The sequence below is a fragment of the Procambarus clarkii genome, chromosome 17, assembly GCF_040958095.1.
Source record: "Procambarus clarkii isolate CNS0578487 chromosome 17, FALCON_Pclarkii_2.0, whole genome shotgun sequence".
Classification (NCBI taxonomy): domain Eukaryota; kingdom Metazoa; phylum Arthropoda; class Malacostraca; order Decapoda; family Cambaridae; genus Procambarus; species Procambarus clarkii.
In genome coordinates this window covers 2111936-2125811 of record NC_091166.1, presented here as the reverse complement: position 1 = coordinate 2125811, position 13876 = coordinate 2111936, and the positions used below count along the sequence as shown (strand labels likewise).

General features: G+C 42.2%; 1 long non-coding RNA gene across 1 annotated transcript; it reads right to left on the bottom strand.

Moving 5' to 3' along the window:
• Positions 1-182: 182 nt before the first annotated feature.
• LOC138365490 (uncharacterized) lies at positions 183-6343 on the bottom strand. Its single transcript, XR_011228842.1, has 2 exons — positions 5896-6343; positions 183-2585 (listed from the first exon to the last, which is right to left on the bottom strand). It is a non-coding gene; the product is annotated as an uncharacterized lncRNA (long non-coding RNA).
• Between the last annotated feature and the right edge of the window lie 7533 nt (positions 6344-13876).

Here is a 13876-nt window from a genome sequence, read left to right as displayed (position 1 = left end):
TTAGAAGTTAGGAGCTCCTCATAAACCAAGCAAGAAAGGTAGTGTCTGTGTACAAAAACTTAAAATTGTTCAGAGGTAAAGAAAAATATTTTTTTCTTAACAAAGATGACACAAAGTTTTAAATGTCTTTTCTTCATATATGCCTGAATAATGTTTTCTGAGGTTGGAAGAAAACGTGCTCAGATTGGGGACTTGTTTATTTTATAATGAATAATAAATTAATATATAAAATTAATATATAATAAATTAATTTATTATATAAATTAATAAATAACAAATTAATAGATAAAATTATTATTATATAATAAATAATAATAATAACAAATAGTATAATGATAAGCAATTATTTTAATGAATCCAATAGCTAATTTGGATGAATAAATAATTATTGACTAGTGCATAACAATAAAGTATTAAGGAATAATTATAATGAATAATCCTTAATGATAAAGTAGAGATCAATTACAATTAATAACTACATCCATAGGTAGTAAATGAAAGTTGCATTAATTAGACTAATTACAATTCATGGGAATATTTCTTAGCTATCTGCAGGCTTATCACTTTGGGGGTTCCGGCGGAGCACCCCCAAAGATACAGCAAATGTTTAGCATGCTAGAGCAAGTGCCCCTTGAGCAGATCTGTGGGCCGTCCCTTTCAAAATTAAAACGGGATGCAGAGGATCCCGGGAGGAGGGTGGGCGTTATGTAAGAGCAGCTGCTGGCTTGGGGAAAGGGGCCCACGCCGTCTCCGTCCCGGTTTATATAACCTCGGGTCAATGCGCGCGCAGCTTGGGGCGGTTAAAGTCGGCTTCCAGACATACGTTTTCTTCCACTCAGAAAACCCACCGTTTTTGGGAAACAGTGTTCTTTTTTCTGAGGTTGGAAGAAAACGTGCTCAGATTGGGGACTTGTTTATTTTATAATGAATAATAAATTAATATATAAAATTAATATATAATAAATTAATTTATTATATAAATTAATAAATAACAAATTAATAGATAAAATTATTATTATATAATAAATAATAATAATAACAAATAGTATAATGATAAGCAATTATTTTAATGAATCCAATAGCTAATTTGGATGAATAAATAATTATTGACTAGTGCATAACAATAAAGTATTAAGGAATAATTATAATGAATAATCCTTAATGATAAAGTAGAGATCAATTACAATTAATAACTACATCCATAGGTAGTAAATGAAAGTTGCATTAATTAGACTAATTACAATTCATGGGAATATTTCTTAGCTATCTGCAGGCTTATCACTTTGGGGGTTCCGGCGGAGCACCCCCAATCCCGGGAGGGCCAGCGGGAGAAGGATTAAGGAGAAGGGGTTCCTTACTCTTACTAGCACGTAGACTGGGCAAAGTATTAGCTGCGGACAGCGGGACACTTGGGGACCGGCGCTGCACCCCCACCGCAGGCCAGCTGGCCGGACCCCCCCCCCGAAGGGCGAGGCCCGCTGGTCGCAAGGAGGCCTCAGAATAGCAGTGCAACAACGTCCCGGACGTAGTCAGCTGGGTGTTGCAGCTGGTTGCTGGACCCGCCGTTAACTCCGATGGCTAGCCCGTCAAGAGAGCCGAGTGGCCCTGTCAATTCTAAAGGTAAGAGTGCGTGGTCGGCTGAAGGCGAGCCTATCTCTGCGAGGGCGGCGCGAATTAATCGCCCTGAGGAAGTGTTGCCTGTTCACTGGGCACAGGCCGGGTAGAAAGTGCCGGGGGGCGCCCGCTGGGCTAGGGTATGCGTGCGCCCTGCACTGCGCTTGTAGGATCCGAAGAGTGTCGATTCCTGACCATGTAAGCGATACCTGGTCCAGTCGGAGCGTGCGTCTATTTTTTGTTGTGTAGATCACCTCCCCCAGGCTGAAAGATATAAGGCAGTAAGGGTGGGCGGAAGCGGCACGCAGTGTTATCGTGACAGGCAAGGGCACAGACGAGAGGGAAACCCTAGCTGAATCAATACGGAGACGTAAAACGGGGGGAGGGAGCCCGGCACAGGAATTAAGAGATTCCTTAATTAACAATCCTGGATGAATAAAGAGTTTTCCGAACAATTATACTGAAGCAATGAAGGGGGCTAACAATCTAAGAATCTTCCAGCAAACAGAAGGGGGAAGTACCTTTGCTAAGAGCAAAGGTGGGAGAAAGCCAGTAGGAGAACAGCAAAGAAGCACAAAGCAACTATAAACAGGGATAATACGAAACACTATAAATCTTGAATATAACAATACATATACCAAGAACGGGTATATACAATAAAGCAATATATACATAAACCATAAAATGGAATAAGAACCAATTCTTAAAGCCAAATCTATAACATGCTTGTGTCCTAAGCGGATGTAGAATGTGAGCGGGGAACATTACCCTTGGTCTCCGTCCCATCTCTGCCTCCAGACGGGTGATAGGGCTGGATAGAAGCCAAGGAGTCTGCCTTAAGTGGCCGCTGAGTGTAGTCTTGTGTTGTCAACGAGCGTCTGCAAGCCGCAGCTAGTGCGCCGTGAACTTCGACTACATCTTTTAGAACAGGAGCAAAGTGAAATCGACGGCAGGGAACCGTCATCCAGTAACTGTAATAAGGAATAATATTAAGAATACAATGTCGTAAATAATCGTACAATGTAAGAATACAATGTAATATCGTAAATAACCGATGACGGCAAGTGCCGCAGAATGGAAGAAAAATAAATTGCTGGGCGCAACGTCGGGTGGAACGCTTCAGCTGGAGGTTCCTGACTGAAGCATCGGCTGCCGGGAAGCCTAAGATGGAACTGGGGTGTTAGCAGCTGTAACATCGTCTGCTGAAACTAGCCGAGTCTGTGAGGGCGCCCGCTGCAACAGCTACGGCCGAGCCACCAGCTGGCCCATCCTCCGCAGGAGCAACACCGGCTGGACAACGTCGTTGTAAAAGCCTAACAATGTAATAAATTATATTACATGAATAATCTTAAATAAATGGTGTAAATAATAAAATTATAAACCAATTATAACTATAATTAATTATAAATAATTATAAATTGCAAAACAAAGTATGCTCAAAATGAAGCTGGACTATAACTCTCTAGAGAAACGGGATTAACACTGAGCCGAGGTAAATACAACCAAATACAATAACGAAAAGGAGTGAAAAAAGACACGTCAGCTGGAACTTCGCGACCAGCGGCCTAGGAGGCTGCTGTGACGTCCGGGCTACACCGGGCAGACAACACGTCTGGGTAAACCAGCGGCCTGGGAGGCCGCAGTGACATCCGGGCTACACCGGGCAGACAACACGTCTGGGTAAACCAGCGGCCTGGGAGGCCGCAGTGACATCCGGGCTACACCGGGCAGACAACACGTCTGGATAAACCAGCGGCCTGGGAGGCCGCCTAGCTATATGACCAAATAAATATAAAACTGAAACATCGCCGGCTTAACTCGTCACAGGAAGGACGTCAGCTGGGAAGCAGCAGTACCTTCCGACTAAATTGAGGAATAAACTGAAAGTTTAATCGCGGCAGAAAAGTTGTATAAAACATGGAGCAAACGCAATGCATAAATTGCAGTAACAAATTGCTGAGGGAAATGGCTCATAAAACAAGTGCAGGAATAATCTAAAGTCAGAGGCTTGCTCCATGCTAAATTGAGGAAGACTTTAATCTTAATACACGTCATGACTGGGAGGCTAAGGATATAACAAGTTATTTTAGTAAGCGTTTGGTTAATGATGGAGGAACGTAAATCACCAAAACAGGAGCGGGCTCCTGTTTACTAAATTGACATGGAAATACGAATTCTTTTACGAATAGATTTTTTTTTTTTTTTTTTTTTTTTTTTTTTTTTTTTTTTTTTTTAAGGCAGGAGGTGTAAGCAATGCTATAAATTTCCTAAATTTGCCGCGTAATGAAACTAATCAAGCTGAAAGTCTAAATAAAGGAATGTAATAAAATTGAACAGAATTAATTAAAATTGACCGCAATAATTAGAATTAAATCCATTACTCGTAAACCCTCTTGTATATATGTACCTTACCTAAATAAACATTTGATTTGAAGTAGCTCAAGCGGCATACCGCACGGCCAGGCGTTATGCTGGACGCTGAAAACTTGGGATGAGGAAGGGGCCCGCGTAACCGGGCACTCCAGGCAGACCAACATCTGGTACACGCGACCAAGGAAAACACGGGAATATTGTGCTACAGCATTCGAACGAAACGTGGTGGAATTGACGTACCGGGCTACACCGGCCAGACGAAAACGTCTGGGTACGAACGTGCCAGCTGTACCAGCTGGACGAAACGTCTGGGAACAAATGTACCGGGCTACACCGGCCAGACGAAAACGTCTGGGTACGAACGTGCTGGCTATACCAGCTGGACGAAACGTCTGGGAACAAATGTACCGGGCTACACCGGCCAGACGAAAACGTCTGGGTACGAACGTGCCGGCTATACCAGCCGGACGAAACGTCTGGGAACAACTGTACCGGGCTACACCGGCCAGACGAAAACGTCTGGGTACGAACGTGCCGGCTATACCAGCCGGACGAAAAAACTGGGAACAAATGTACCGGGCTACACCGGACTTACGACAACGTCTGTGACAAACGTGCGGGCTAAACCGGCCCGACGAGACGTCTGGAGACGCCTACAACTAACACATCCTGGTTGACTTTACATAATCACATAAAAGGCAAAGCAGAGGTTAAACAAACATAAATGTAAAACCAGCAAAGGAACACGCAGCTTGACACCGCATAAAAATCATTAATACTGTAAATTAAGGAAACTTATGGAAAAACAAATCCATAAAACAAAGCTAGGGGCCAGAGGCCTGTGACACTGCAGCTAGCCTAACCTAGCTAACTTACCTAATAACTTAAAGGCAATAGCAAAAGTTAAACAAACAAATGTAAAACCAGCTAAAGAAACATGCAGCTTGACACTGCATAAAATTCAATAATAAATTAAGGAAACTTATGGAAAAACAATTCTATGAAAACAAAGCTAGGGGCCAGAGGTCTGTGACACTGCTGCTAGCCTAACCTAGCTAACTTTACCTACTAACTTATAGGCAATGACCAAAAGTTAAAACAAACCAGCTAAAGAAACATGCAGCTTAACACTGCATAAATTTCAGTAGTAAATTAAGGAAACTTGTGGGAAAACAAGTCCATGAAAACAAAGCTAGGGCCCAGAGGCCTGTGACACTGCAGCTAGCCTAACCTAGCTGACTTTCCCTAATAACTTAAAGGCAAAAGCAAAAGTTAAATAAACCTAAATGTACAACCTGCAAAAGAAACATGGGCTTGACACTGCGTTAAATTCATTAATAAGTTAAGGAAACTTATGGAAAAACAAGTCCATGAAACAAAGCTAGTGGCCAGAGGCCTGTGACTCAGCAGCTAGCCTAACCTAGCTAACTTTACCTACTAACTTATAGGCAATGACCAAAAGTTAAAACAAACCAGCTAAAGAAACATGCAGCTTAACACTGCATAAATTTCAGTAGTAAATTAAGGAAACTTGTGGGAAGACAAATCCATGAAAACAAAGCTAGGGGCCAGAGGCCTGTGACTCGGCAGCTAGCCTAACCTAGCTGACTTTACCTAATAACTTATAGGCAATAAGCAAAAGTTAAAACAAACCTGAATGTAAAGCCTCACGTCGACTGGGTGAGGGTGGGGGTGGGATGTTCAGGCCTCCTCCCGAGTGTGCTCCAAATTACAGCCACCTACTGGAGAAAACCCAGTGCCCCATAACACCGAGGGGCACCACCCCCTCTAGGACCACTGCACCTGCATTTGGTCACCAAGGCTGAACCAGCAGGCGTGCATCAGAGCGCGCGCGCCAACACACGAGACAAACACTGGTCCGACGCGCCAACAAAACACAAACACTACCTTAAATGTTGAGAAGGGCAGGACGCCCCTGACGGGACGCTCCTCGTCGGTGTCGAGAGGAACTGGTGTAGGGTCCATGCTGGGAGAACAGTTGAGCGGGCTAAACTTCTGTGTTTACGACTCGCTGAGCAGCAGTGAGTCGTTATGTAAGAGCAGCTGCTGGCTTGAAGAGCAGCTGCTGGCTTGGGGAAAGGGGCCCACGCCGTCTCCGTCCCGGTTTATATAACCTCGGGTCAATGCGCGCGCAGCTTGGGGCGGTTAAAGTCGGCTTCCAGACATACGTTTTCTTCCACTCAGAAAACCCACCGTTTTTGGGAAACAGTGTTCTTTTTTTGCTGTTTTTGTTCTCTGTACATCCTTATTTAACATATACTCTGTAGTTAAGTTAGACATTTTGTTGTAATATTATCTAACATCGGATCTGGTGTAGAAAACAGTTTGAGATGTACTCAAGATGAAACCATTTTATTGGCACAAGAAATTCAGATTGCTGTTCAAACTCATGTTCATTTTTTTTTAGGCTTATTTATGAGTTTTACTTCCCTTGATTAGAAATGTGAATCACTTGAGAATTATAGTAGCCCGACTGGCATTTGTAACTGTTCGAGTTAGGTTTTTCCCTTTGGCCTAACTTTAGCAGTTATGCTATATTTCCCCTAACTGGCAATTAAATTAGATTGAATAGCAATTATATTTGTATAACTTGTCTAATACAGTATTAGCCTGAATGGTAATTATGTCTGCCTGACTGATAATTATGCCAGCCTGACTGGTTATTATGTTAGCCTGTCTAGTAATAATCTTATCCTGTAACTGGCAATTATCTTAGTCTGTAACTGGCAAATATCTTATCCTGTAACTGGTAATTTAATTATTCTGTAACTGACAATTATCCAAAACTTGGCAATCATATTAGCCTGTAACTGGTAATTTTGTTACCCTGACTGGCACTGCTTTTCCTTATTCTCATATCAGATATAGACTCAAATACAAGGCACAGCTTCGTATCATCCTTTGCAGATGACACAAAGATTAGTATGAAAATTACCTCTGCTGAAGATATTTAAAAACTACAACCAGATATTAATAAAGTTTTCAACTGGGCAACAGAAAATAACATGATGTTTAACAGCGATAAATTCCAGGTACTCAGATATGGTAAAAATGAGAACCTTAAACATAATATAGGGTACAAAACGCAATCAAATTTGCCCATAGTACGAAGGAAACATGTAAAGGATTTGGGAATAATGTTGTCTGACGACCTAAATTTTAGAGAGCATAACCAAGCAAATATTGCGGCAGCCAGGAAAGTGATAGGATGGATTACTAGAACTTTCAAATCCAGGGATCCCATCACAATGGTTGTACTCTTCAAATCACTTCTGCTGTCACGTCTTGAGTACTGCTCAGTACTCACTTCCCTATTCAGAGCAGAAGAGATTGCTGAAATAGAGGGAGTACAGAGAACATTTACTGGATACATAAACGAGATAAAGCATCTAAATTATTGGGATCGTCTTAAAGCTCTCCGAATGTACTTGTTAGAAAGACGACAGGAGAGATATCAAATAATATACACGTGGAAAATACTGGTGGGCCAGGTCCCAAATCTGCACAGTAAAATAACAACATATTGAAGTGAACGATATGGAAGAAAATGCAGGATAGAATCATTGAAGAGCAGAGGTTATCTTGAGACGATTTCGGGGCTTTTTAGTGTCCCCGCGGCCCGGTCCTCAACCAGGCCTTCACCCCCAGGAAGCAGCCATTGACAGCTGACTTACACCCAGGTACCTATTTTTACTGCTAGGTAACAGGGGCATAGGGTGAAAGAAACTACCCATTGTTTCTCGCCGGTGCCTGGGATCGAACCCAGGACCACAGGATCACAAGTCCAGTGTACTGTCCGCTCGGCCGACCGGCTCCCGATATGCCATAGGCACAATTTAGAGAGAACTGTATAAACATCAGAGGTTCACGGTTGTTCAACATCCTCCCAGCAAGTATAAAAAATATTGCCGGAACAACCATGGACATCTTTAAGAGGAAACTAGATAGTTTCTTCAAAGGAGTGCCAGACCAACCGGGCTGCGGTGGGTATGTGGGCCTGCGGGCTGTTGCAAGCAACAGCCTAATGGACCAAACTCTTGCAAGTCAAGCCTGGCCTCGAGCCGGGCTTGGGGAGTCGAAGAACTCCCAGAACCCCATCAACCAGGTTATATTAGCCTTATTGATAATTATATTAGCATGTAACTAGCAATTATATTAGCCTGACTGGCAATTATGTTAACCCGATTAGCAATTATGTGTGGCTGACTGGCAATTCAAATTTTTTGAATTTGAATTATGTTAACCTGACTGGCTAACATAATCCTCTATTCTTAAGTATTCTAATATAAGATCCTAAACAGGATGTTATCCTGTAACTGGCCACTATCTTATCCTGTAATTTTTAATTTTATTATCCTGAAACTGGCCTCTTAACTGGTAATTATGTTAGCCTGATTGGTAGTTATATTTGTCTGTATCTGGCAATTAAATTAGCTTGACTGGCAATCTTATTAGCCCGAAACTAGCAATTTGTTTAGTCTGAGTGACAATTAGCATGGTTGACAGGTATATTACCCTGACTGTCAATTACATATATTTGCTTAAATCTGGCAGTTACATCAACCTTAGTTCGACAATTATGAAACTCATGAATCTGAAAGTTAAATTAACCTAATTATGGTAATTATATTAGCCTGACAATTTTATTGATGAATCTGGCAATTATATTAGCCTGAACCTGGCCTTAACCTAATTATGGTAATTATATTAACCTGACAATTTTATTGATGAATCTGGCAATTATATTAGCCTGAACCTGGCCTTTGCATTTTCCAGAAACTGGCCTTTTATAAACCAGAACTTGGCATTCATATTAGTCTGACTACAACATTGTTGTTATAATATGGAGTATTTAATTGAAGGCTTAACTATTAGTACTGTATTTATTTTTTAAGCTTTTATAAACTAGAAACAGATTCCTATTTAATAACCCAATAGTGTGATTTAACCAAACTAAAAATGCTCTGCAAATCAAGCTACCCAGAATGTGGAATGACCTACCCAATCATGTCAAAGGCTGTACCCCTCTCAACCAGTTCAAGAGTAAAACCAAGTACTACCTAATAAACTCCATGTAACCTGCCTTACCTCCTAAATGTCAACCTGTGTCTCGCTGTTTTCAAACATTATTGATTATTAACCAACTTGTTTAACTTCTGATATCTGCCATGTATAAACTTAAGGAAAATTTTAATCTTTGTTTATTTAGGTAAAATTCCTTCTGTTTTGTTGTATTTTCTGCTGTTATATCCATCATGTAATTATTATCATTCATTTTCTTTTTTAAATTAAATTTTTGGTTTTTATCTCAATTAGTATTAATTTTTTATGGTGATGAAGGTGGTGGTGCTTTAGTTGCTTCTGGTGATAATGGTGGTGCTGTGGGTGGTGCTTCGGTTTCTCCTCGTTCTTCCCCCATATTTTTCCCCCCACACCATGTCCGAAATGATGTGCGTATTAATGGCTTCAGCCATTGTATGTACTAGCTCTATTAATCCGACATTATGTTTGTAACTCATTTTCAATGTATGTACCTTTACCTGACTAAATATCTTATCTTAGATTTACAAATGCTTAAATCTGACAGTATATTAATATACAAGGATGTCTCCATTGAAATTTGTGATTTTAAATGTTTATATTAGGCCTTAATTTGAATATTGTTTGTTTGATAGGTATGGTCATTATAGGCCTGTATTATCAGGTATAGGAATAGCCTATAATATTTTGATCAGTTGTACGTATAACATATTGTTGGCTTGATGCATGTGAATGATGTGGAATTATTATTTATTTAGGCTCTATCATTAGTTTATATTATTTATAGATAAAATAATGTGCAACACTTGTCTCTTACTTAAAACCTGTTATTATATAAAAATAACTAAAGAAATGTCTCTACAATGTCATCATCCACATTGTAACTAGGAATGTTTTAGAACTTAACAATTGTCCATACGTACAAGGTCACTTTAACCATAAGTCTCTTTTTAATTAGCACATAAATGAGCTCAATGTAACATTGTTTATTTACCCAGTGACAATTCTTCGGTATTTGTTAATCATAATTCATAGTTATTAACCACTGCACTGTACAGAGCACCAGTAGGCGTTAGATCAGGGGTACCCCTGCAGGTGCTTGTATTTTTAGCATAGGATTCAAAGCTGGTGTGCGGTGACTCAGGTACGAAATGAATGCCTGAGGCCTCCAGTGATCGCCAGCCATTTAAAAAAAAATCCAGCATGCCCCAGGGCCATGAGGCACCTCAGTTACAAGGAAGTAACCATGTCTGATGCATCGTCTACGAGCTCCCAGTCCACGGTCAGCCGTGGTGCTGCAAAATGACTCTCAGAGGAGAAAATACGGGTCATATTGTATGATGATAGACCGATTGTTGACGAGTTAGGCTACAGTCTAGAAAAATACCTATCACAGATCTTGACATGAGTGATGGCGACACTGAGGTGGACGATGTTGAGAGTATGTACAGTACACGTGCCTCGCTCAGCTTCCCAGGCCGCTCTGGGTCAACACCACTAGAGTAACATCATCTATGTCACATGACTTGAGCTTATTTGTTTTTCGTCCCTCTTTGTCACTTTATGGTCATCCCCTTGAGTACAAAGATTCCGCGAAGCTTTTGGGGTTATTCCTTGACACTCGTTTGTCTTGGTCTCCCCATATCTCTTACCTCCGTGTTGAGTGCTCTAAGGCCCTTACTCTCCTTCGGGTATTGTCCCATACTTCTTGGGGAGCGGATAGGCGCACTCTCCTTGCTTTACATTCCTCTCTCGTCCTGTCTAAGCTCGATTATGGTTGCCCTGCTTACTCGTCTGCTTCTCCTTCTACTCTTCGCCGTCTTGATGCTTTGCACCATACTGGGTTGCGCCTCAGTTCTGGTGCCTTTCGTTCGACTCCCGTCCTTAGCTTGTATGTTGACACTGGCTTCCTGTCTCTCCAGGACCGCTGTGATCGCTACTGTCTTCACTATCTTGCGCAGTCCTTACAACATCCTTCCTCTCGCCTCTGTCATGCTTTAACTTTTACCCCTCCTGCGGTTCCTGTTCCTCTTCACCTCCTCCCACTTTGTCCGGTTATCTCGCTTACAGGATTCTCTTTCCGTTCATGTTTCTAATATTTCTCCTCGTGTTGCCCCCCGTTGTTGCTTCTTTGCCCCCGTGGAGAGTCCCCCTTCCGCAGTTTTGTACATCCTTGACCCGCATCACTAAAGCTTTTACCCCTCCTACGGTTCTAAAACGCCTTTTCCTTGAGCACTTTTCTTCTCACTCCCGCTCCGTTTCTGTCTTCACCGATGGGTCTAAGTCTGCGGACGGTGTTGGCTACTCTGTTGTTTTTCCTGATCGCACTTATATGTGTCACTTACCTCCGGAGACTAGCATCTTTACAGCGGAGCTTTATGCTATTCTCTATGCTCTTCGTCTCCTGCTTTCTGGTTGTCAGTCTTCCTTTGTAGTTGTTGTTGACTCTCGTAGTGCCCTCATGGCTCTCGGGTCCTTTAATCCAGTTCATCCAGTAGTTGTCGAGATCCAGCATTGGCTGTTTCTTGTTCACAGTAAATTTAAGTTGGTTGAGTTTTATTGGGTTTCTAGCCATATTGGTGTGTCTTTAAATGAGCGTGCGGATGCTGCCGCCAAGGAAGCTGTCCGCTCTTGTACCATCTCTCGTAAAGGTATTCCATATTCCGACTTTTACCCGGTTATCCATTCCTCCATTCTTACCCGTTGGCAGGCTTCTTGGTCGTCTGTTACTGGTAACAAACTATGTACACTTAAATGTTGTGTTTCCTCGTGGCCGTCCTCCTACCACCGTAACCGGCGATGGGAAACAGCTCTGGGGAGGTTGCGAATTGGCCATACTCAAATCAAATAAAATTAAATCAAATCAAATGTTTATTTAGGTAAGGTACATACATACAAGAGGTTTTACAAAGAGTGATGGATTTATAGATAGGGCTAGTACATACAATGCCTAAAGCCACTATTACGCAAAGCGTTTCGGGCAGGGAAAACTTAAATGACTAAAGCTTAATACTAATTGAGCATAAAGAATAAAATGAAAACATAGCTGAAAAAGCAGCACAAATACAATTCTGTCGACAAACAGCACTCTTTAAAAAAAAAAACCAGACATTGGTTGACAATAGCTAAGGTAGGTTACAGGGAATTTATTAGGTATAGCTTCGTTTTTATCTTAAACTGGTTGAGAGAGGTACAGTCTTTAACATGGTTGGGAAGGTCATTCCACAATCTGGGTCCCTTGATTTGTAGAGCATTTCTAGTTTGATTAAGTCGTACTCTAGGAATATCAAAACTATATTTATTTCTGGTGTGGTGCTCGTGGGTTCTGTTACAACCTTCTATGAAGCTTTTGAGGTCAGGATTGGCATTACAGTTTAGCGTTTTATATATGTATAATACACTTTCATAGCTTGTGGACCCCAGGTTGGGAACCTAGCTTGTGGACCCCAGGTTGGGAACCTAGCTTGTGGACCCCTGGTTGGGAACCTAGCTTGTGGACCCCAGGTTGGGAACCTAGCTTGTGGACCCCAGGTTGGGAACCTAGCTTGTGGACCCCAGGTTGGGAACCTTGCTTGTGGACCCCAGGTTGGGAACCTAGCTTGTGGACCCCAGGTTGGGAACCTAGCTTGTGGACCCCAGGTTGGGAACCTAGCTTGTGGACCCCCAGGTTGGGAGCCTAGCTTGTGGACCCCAGGTTGGGAACCTAGCTTGTGGACCCCTGGTTGGGAACCTAGCTTGTGGACCCCAGGTTGGGAACCTAGCTTGTGGACCCCAGGTTGGGAACCTAGCTTGTGGACCCCAGGTTGGGAACCTAGCTTGTGGACCCCAGGTTGGGAACCTAGCTTGTGGACCCCCAGGTTGGGAGCCTAGCTTGTGGACCCCAGGTTGGGAATCTAGTTTGTGAACCCTAGGTTGAGAACCTAGCTTGTGGATCCCGGGTTGGGAACCTAGCTTGTGGACCCCAGGTTGGGAACCTAGCTTGTGGACCCCAGGTTGGGAACCTAGCTTGTGGACCCCCAGGTTGGGAGCCTAGCTTGTGGACCCCAGGTTGGGAATCTAGCTTGGGGACCCCAGGTTGGGAACCTAGCTTGTGGACCCCCAGGTTGGGAGCCTAGCTTGTGGACCCCAGGTTGGGAATCTAGCTTGGGGACCCCAGGTTGGGAACTTAGCTTGTGGACCCCCAGGTTGGGAGCCTAGCTTGTGGACCCCAGGTTGGGAATCTAGCTTGTGGACCCTAGGTTGAGAACCTAGCTTGTGGATCCCAGGTTGGGAACCTAGCGTGTGGACCCCAGGTTGGGAACCTAGCTTGTGGACCCCAGATTGGGAACCTCTGCTGTTGATGATAAAGTAACTGTCAAAAATACAATTCTTTAGCTCTTTTATTGTTCCACAAACCACTTGCCTCACACTAAGCTTCTCTACCAGACACATGTTCTCTTTACACACACCAACAAATGTTAATGCTCGTTTTGTCTAACATACGACAAATTATAGAATAGTTATTGTAACAAGTTGGCAACTAAAACAGTCGCTGGAGCCTTCCAAACATCTAGTAAACAAATGAGTTCAGTCTAAGTTAGAAGTAATTTGCCAAAACAAAATGTTTAATAATAATGTTATATATAATATTATTAATTCTTGGGATGAGTACAAATAAATAAAGTTTACGTCTTTAAATATTTTAAAGATTGTACCTCTCTCAACCAGTTTAAGATAAAAACTAAGCACTACCTGATTAACTTCCTATAACCTACCTTACCCCTATAATGTCAACCCATGTCTGCTATTTATTTAAACAATGCTGTTTGTCGACCAAATTGTATTTTTT